Raw genomic sequence first — 7,764 nt, forward strand, 5'->3', positions numbered from 1 at the left:
GACCACGTGGACAACGAATGAATAAAAAGATGAAAAATAATAAAAAAAAAAAAACAAATATCGTTTTCATTCCAACACAAAATTGTTCATGCAAAAATTAAAAAAAATGGTTTTATAGCTACAGGGCATTTCGATTACAGGATTTACAACATTTTTTCTTTTTTTTTTATGCAACCAATAAAACTCTTTTTAAAAATACAGACAAAAGAAAAATATATGTATATATGGTTTGTTTGGAATATAAACAAAAATGGAATAAAAGCCAGTTTCGAATGAACGTTTAACAAACTCCATTTCATTATGGAAAATTTTAATTGAAAAAAAAAGAATAAATAACAATTTACAGTATTTATGTTTTACATGCACTATTAAAATTCCCTGAAAATACCCTGTATATATATATATACATATATATATATATATAGTGTAGCTTGCAACGAATCGATTTGCACCGTCCAAAAAAATGCTTCGGACAAACAAAAATAAATAAATAAAAATGCAACAAAATTTCTTTTCTCGTCTGTCCAATCTCCAGGGTTCGGGTCACGTGGACGGAAAAAAAAAATTGAACCCTTTTCCCAATAAAAAAAAAAAAAAAAACTAAAAAATACAAAAGCAGAAGAAAAAGAAGGAACTCAAAAAAGAAAATGAATTAAAACAAAAATATATTTCAACTGTATCTCATAATAATAAATAATAATAGTAACAATATTTCACAAAAAAAAGACAGCCATTTTAAAATTGAGCCTAAACACCATATTTAAATACCGCACTATTACAACCAATAACAATCGCCGTACGATAAATTTCACACGTTGAAACGACACGTTCATTGGTCAAACAATATTAAAATATTAATCACCCGTTCTAACCTCAAAAAAAAAAACAAAACAAAAATTACGCAAACAAAAAAAGGAAGAAAATATGAGTAAGAGGGGAGGTGGTGGTGGTGGTGATGATGGAGGGGATTATATGTGAAAAAAATATTTGACAAGTTTCACGGATTACAGGTTACGTACAACCAACGTGCTCATCCACACGGTAAAGGGTTAACGTGGAGAGAACGACCGTTCCGGTGCACGGTTCGATGCTGTACTGGACCACTACTCTCTCTCACACACACACACACACACATTCTCTCTGTAAGTGTGAGGAGAAATTCAAAAGAGGGAGTGAGATAGAGAGTCAAGGGGTAGGGATACATCTGACAGAGATAGAACATCCAATGATAGGAGTAAAGGATACTTAAATATTAAATGAAATAAAGGGATGATTTTTCACGTAATCTATAATAATCAAAAGTGAGTGTGAAATAAATAAACCTAATTCATATGAAATAACAATGAAATGATACAAATTGGAAAAGAAAATGAGAAGTGAAGAAAGAGAAATAAGAAAAACTAGTAGAGAAGAGAAAGGGGTGGGATGAGGGGGGGGGGGAAACGCGTGCAAGAGATAGAATGAAGAAAAAAGAAACGGAAGAAAGAAAGACAAAGAGTGGGGGCAATGATAGAAGGAGTGGGGGTAAGAGTAAAGCGAATCAGAATGAACGTTTTCTTTCTCATTCTGTTTCATTTTATTCAACTAAAACACATATATACATATATGTATATATTTTCTTTCTCATTTTATATCATACTATCGAATACAGTGAGTGAGAAGGAAAAGGGAAAGGGAAAGGGAAAGGAGGGGAAGGGATGCTGCGGATGCCGAGTAGAAATTCAAACCTCTCTGGGTTTCTCTCCCGCACCTTTCACCTCCCACCCCGGTACGCCGCAGCGCGTCGCGGCGCATTTCATCCCCCTATTTTCGTGCTAGCCATCCCTCTATCCTCTCCTCACCCCCCCCCATCCCCCCTTCCGCGTCATAGTACCAACTTCCCCTACACTATAAGCAGCCCTCGGTTTCTATGTCGCAATGTATCTGCAGTCGGTGGCAGAATGCCCGGTTATGTGGTAAAACGTACCCCTTTTACAGAAGGCTTAAACCCTCTTTTTTTTTTTTTTTTTTTTTTTTTTTTTTCGTGTCATTCCTCTTTTTGGTATTTTATTCCTTTTTTTTTATTTTATTTTTTGAAGTGAAAACTTCCTTAGAATGGGTGTGATTTGAAAAAATGTAACGGAGCGGAAGGTAACGATGTAACGGAGCATTAGGCGGCGATGTAAAAGAGCGGCAGGCGTCTATAAGACGGCACCAATACTAAATAGGAAGAGAAAAAATAATAAACATGTGTGCAGATCACACGTGTTAGAAGTGAAACCTTCATAAAACTAAGTTTCGAGATAATGAGATGAATGCAGAATATCAGGTGTAGGATAATTGTAGGCGGGGGAGGGGGGTTTATTTGTTATAATATTATTATTATAATATTGTTACCACATTCAAAAATTAGTATACGTTTTTTTGACATATAATACATAACATATTACACAGTAAGCAAGTTCTCAATTTGAAGAAATGAGATGAGTTGCTTATAGTAACTAAACACTTCTCTGCGTGCACGAAATGCACGAACGCGTTCCGACGAATTCTTTCAAATTTCTCTAATATTTTCTTTCTACAGATTTTCACGACACTGTTCGTCGTTAATTTTCGTTCGAGAAACACTTAAATCACAAATTCTCAATTTGAATAAATAAGATGAGTTGCTTATAGTAACTAAAATATGTATGGTAACTATACACTTCTCTGTGTGCACGAAATGCACGAACGCGTTACGACGAATTCTTTCAAATTTCTGTAATATTTTCTTTCTGCAGATTTTCACGACACTGTTCGACGTTAATTTTCGGTCGAGAGACACTTGAATCACAATTTACAATATTTAATTGCGAATCATCTGAATAGAAAATAAAAAATAATGTTACAAAAGTGATCTATTGTGATATGCTTTTAAGAGACTCTTTTATGAGGCTCGTTACGAAAGCATTATTAAATGTAAAGAATAATATCTTTAATGGGGATAGTAATGAGTTCACTATTAGAAATAGTGAAAACGATCATTTTAAGTCATTAAATTGCATCCAATCAATATATTCCTTTTTTAATCCTTTCTACTCATACTAGACAAGCATAATCGCAATAGATCACTTTTGTAACATTATTTTTTATTTTCTATTCAGATGATTCGCAATTAAATATTGTAAATTGTGATTCAAGTGTCCCTCGACCGAAAATTAACGCCCAACAGTGTCGTGAAAATTTGCAGAAAGAAAATATTAGAGAAATTTCAAAGAATTCGTCAGAACGCGTTCGTGCATTTCGTGCACGCAGAGAAGTGTATAGTTACCATACATATTTTAGTTACTATAAGTAACTCATCTTATTTATTCAAATTGAGAACTTGTGATTCAAGTGTCATTTGACCGAAAATTAACGCCCAACAGTGTCGTGAAAAACTGCAGAAAGAAAATATTAGAGAAATTTGAAAGAATTCGTCGGAACGCGTTCGTGCATTTCGTGCACGCAGAGAAGTGTTTAGTTACTATAAGCAACTCATTTCTTCAAATTGAAAACTTGCTTACTGAATAATATATTATGTATTATATGTCAATAAAACGTAAAATAATTTCTGAATGTGGTAACAATATTATAATAATAATATTATAACAAATAAACCCCCCCCCCTATAATTATCCTACACCTGATATTTCACTTCTAACACGTGTGATCTGCACACATGTTATTTTTTTTATTTTTAATGTGTACTTGTCATTCGATGGTTTTCTTTTCTTGTCTTCTTCTTAGAAAGATGTTAATGTATATATATACATTTTTCTGTCATTTCTGTTTTTTGTCTGTCTGTCTGTCTGTCTGTCAAGTTTTCCTTTTGTCATTTCTCGTATTAATAAAGGAAAGAAAAAAAAAAAAAAGAAAAGAATAGAAGAAGAGAAGAATGAACAGAAATACCTACGTCTATTTCACCCTATTGTTTTAAATTCATCGTTCATTTTTATTTCAAACCTATCATTTTTAATTTGTCATGTTTTAAACATCGAAACAATAAGATGATGATGATGATAATGATGATGATGATGATGATGATGATGAGAATGATGATATATTACGATTTTTCTTAGGTATTTATTTTTTTTTATTTTTTTATTTTTTAAATAATTTGAAAAACAATTTTGTTCAACTTTGTTTCAAACTTTGATTTTAGGTTTAAACGTTAATCGTTTAAAATATATATTTGATATTTAATTAACATTAATTAGATATTTTTCTAATCACGTGTATATAAAGAAATGATAGATAATAAAAAATAATAAATATAATTTATTTGAAACAATTATTAATCTAATAACAGAAAAAAAAGTATATATATATAAAAATAATAAATTTTTTAAATAAACTGTATTGTGTTTTCAGTTAACCGATAAATAAAGTATCTGATTCTTTCAACATTCGTAAAATAAAAAAAAATAAAATAGCTTAGGATTTAAAAGATTAATTTGATTTATCGATTGTACTGGATAAAACACTCGTCCTATTTTTTTTTTTTTTTCTTTTCTTTTATTTGCCACGAGATGAATATACTCTGTGTTTTATCTTTCTTTTTTTGTTTTTTTTTTTTTTTTTTAATATTAAAGAATAGAAAGGGGAAAGAAAATAAAAAAAAAATAAAAAACGTAGTTTATAATTTAAATAAATCAATAATTGATTAATAAATTAATTAATTAATTGAAACATTGATACGACTTTAATATAATTTAATAATGATTTAAATCTATATATTTATAATTTCGTATTATTAATTATGTAAAATAAAAAATGAAAAAGAGAGGAAAAAAGTTGAGAAAAAAAAAATAAAAAAAAAAACATAAAAAGATTTCGAATCACTCTATGAAAAAAAAAAAAAAAAAAAAAAACAAGACCAAAATTAAACAAATAAAATCGTGAGGTTTTTAATTTAAATATAAATCATTATTTAATTAATTAATTAATTAATTAATTAATTAATTAAAACATTGATACGACTTTAATATAATTTATTAATAATTTAAATCTGTATATTTATAATTTCGTATTATTAATTATGTAAAATAAAAAATGAAGAGAGAAGAAAGGACCAAATTTAAACAAACTAAAAAAAAAAAAAAACAAAAAAAATTCGAATGATCCTATGAAAAAAAAAGAAAAAAAGGAAAAATAAAAATCATTTGAAATAGGAACAATAATCGGTCCTCGGTGGTTTTTAACATTTCATTCGTAAGAGAAGAAAAAAAAAAAAAAGAAAGAAAAAAAAAAGGAAGAAAAAAGGGTCTTTTCAGTAGAGTGGGATTAGCATGTTCAATTAAGCGGACCTTGAATCATTCTAGTACGTTTTTCAGGCCACGTTACTTTGAGCGTGTTCTTAAGAAAGTCCAAAAGAATTTTTTTTCCCAGTGGGTCTCGTGTTTAAAAAACCTAAATTATTTATACCTTCGTTGCACAGTCGTGTGATGAACAAGACAAAAAAAAAAAGAAAGAAAGAAAGAAAGGAAGAAAAAAGAAAAAAAATGGGATGAGACTTGAGAGACTTTTTTAAAAGTCTCCCTTCACCCCTACTACATCACGATTACACCCCACTTCACCCCATAACATGACCTTTCTTTTAGTTTTTTCTTTTTTTTTTTTTTCTTTTTTCTTTTAAAGTTCAACTTATAAGCTCGTAAATCATTTCCTCATAAGTTTTGATAATTAATGATTTTCTTCCATTAGTATCTTGTTTTAATTTTTTGTATTTTTATGAACAATATATTGTAGTGGATAGTAATTAAAAAAAAAAAATAATAGAATAAATTGTTTTAAATATTAATATGTAAAATTATAATGTTAAATATTTATAATATATTAATAATATTTATAAATAATAATAACAATATAAATATTCTAAATATTGTTATGAAAAAATTATAATATTAAATATACTATAATATTATATAAAATTAATTATTAGTATTATAATATTTAAAAATAATATAAAATAAAATATTCTAAATATTATTATAAAAAAAAAAATTATTTATATTAATATAATATATAATAATAATATTTATAAATAAAAAAACAAAATAAAATAAAATGTTCTAAATATATATATATAATAATATATAACATTAAAATATTAAATATATATAATATATTATACAATATAATGGAAGTGTGTGGAAGTGTATTATACAATATAAAATTATATTTATATATTAATATATTATATTATTATAAAATAATATTTTTAAATAAAATAAAATAAAAAATATTTTAAATATTATTATATAAATTTATTTAATTATTGTAATATATTAATAATATATTTATATAAAATAAAATAAAATATTCTAAATACTCTTTTATCATTTTTTTTTATTATAATATATAATAGAAATTTATTTTTAATTTAATTTAATTTAATTAATTTTAATTTTTTGGGGAATTTTATAATTAATATTATTATAACATTTAACACAACAATATTATATTATAACATAACAAAGTATCTATTTATAATTATAAATGTTTAAATATTTATATATATATATATTTAATTCAAATGCACAGTAATAAGAACAAATGTATGTATCTCAATATAATATTACATAATTTAATTGGTATATAATAAATTTATAATATCTTTATTATTATTATCATGAACAAAAAAAAAGAGAATCCAACATTTCTATTAAACAATTTCTTCGTTCGTATAAATTTGCTTTAATTAATTTTTTTTTTTTATTATTATTATTATTATCCTTTTTGTTTTTATTTCACTACTATATTGATTATTTTTCTCTTACAAATTAGTTGGGTGCGGCAAATGCAATAATTATATATGTAAATAAATCGTTTGCTTAGTCAATACAATAGATGATTATCTTTCAAATTTATAACACACACATCATTTACATTTAATATATTTATCTTATATAAACGATAGTCATTCCTATTTATTATCATTATTATGTTGTGTTGCTGTTAGTATGTATTTATTGATCAGTTTTTTTTTCTTTTTTTTTCTTTTTTTTTTTTCTTATTGTAAAAGAAACACAATTTTTGTTCTTTTTTCTTTTTTTCTTTTTTTTTTTTTTTTCATTACGAAATAAACTTTTCACGAATTATTCTTTATACTTTATTATTAATTAACAATAATAAGCTGATTATTTTTTTTTTTTTTTTTTTTTTTTAGCAATAAATTTCTTTTCTCTTCATATTATTCTTCATGCACAAATATTTATAACAATTAATACATATTTTAAAACAAATAAAAAAAAAAAAAAAAAACAGAATGCATATATGAAAAATAATCAGCTTCTTCTTTGTGTCATTTAAATCAACAAATATGTTTACGTCGTTTATAGGAACATTATTATTAATAATTATAATCTCAACTATAGTTTTTATTCTCTCTATAAATCTAAAAAAAAAAAAAATTGAAACTATATATATATATATATACATATATATGTATAGTAGTTATATGTATATTTATATACAAATTAAAACCTAAATTAAAATGAACATTTGAAATTTAAATTAAAAAAAAAAAAAAAAAAAAACATTTGGTATCGTATAATCGATTAAAATTAACTAATTATTTAACATAATAAAACTTATCTATATATATATATATAACTGTGTATGTATAACGTGTGTATTAAAAAAAAAAAAAAAAAAAAATAGAAAAAATAACCAATGAAAAATTGAATAGAAACAAAATCGCAATATTCTACTTGAAAAAAAAGCATATGTCGCATAGATCGTAAAAGCGGAAAGGTTGGGGGT

General features: G+C 25.2%; 1 protein-coding gene across 2 annotated transcripts in view; it reads left to right on the forward strand.

Annotated features, from left to right (window-relative positions):
- The window catches only part of LOC107068197 (cytochrome c oxidase assembly factor 5), an 84,532-nt gene that overhangs the window by 30,055 nt on the left and 46,713 nt on the right, over positions 1 to 7,764 (forward strand). The gene's annotated exons all lie outside the window — the stretch shown is intronic.

The sequence above is a fragment of the Polistes dominula genome, unplaced genomic scaffold, assembly GCF_049000335.1.
Source record: "Polistes dominula isolate Pdom_NZ unplaced genomic scaffold, Pdom_raw_medaka contig_15, whole genome shotgun sequence".
NCBI classification, from domain to species: domain Eukaryota; kingdom Metazoa; phylum Arthropoda; class Insecta; order Hymenoptera; family Vespidae; genus Polistes; species Polistes dominula.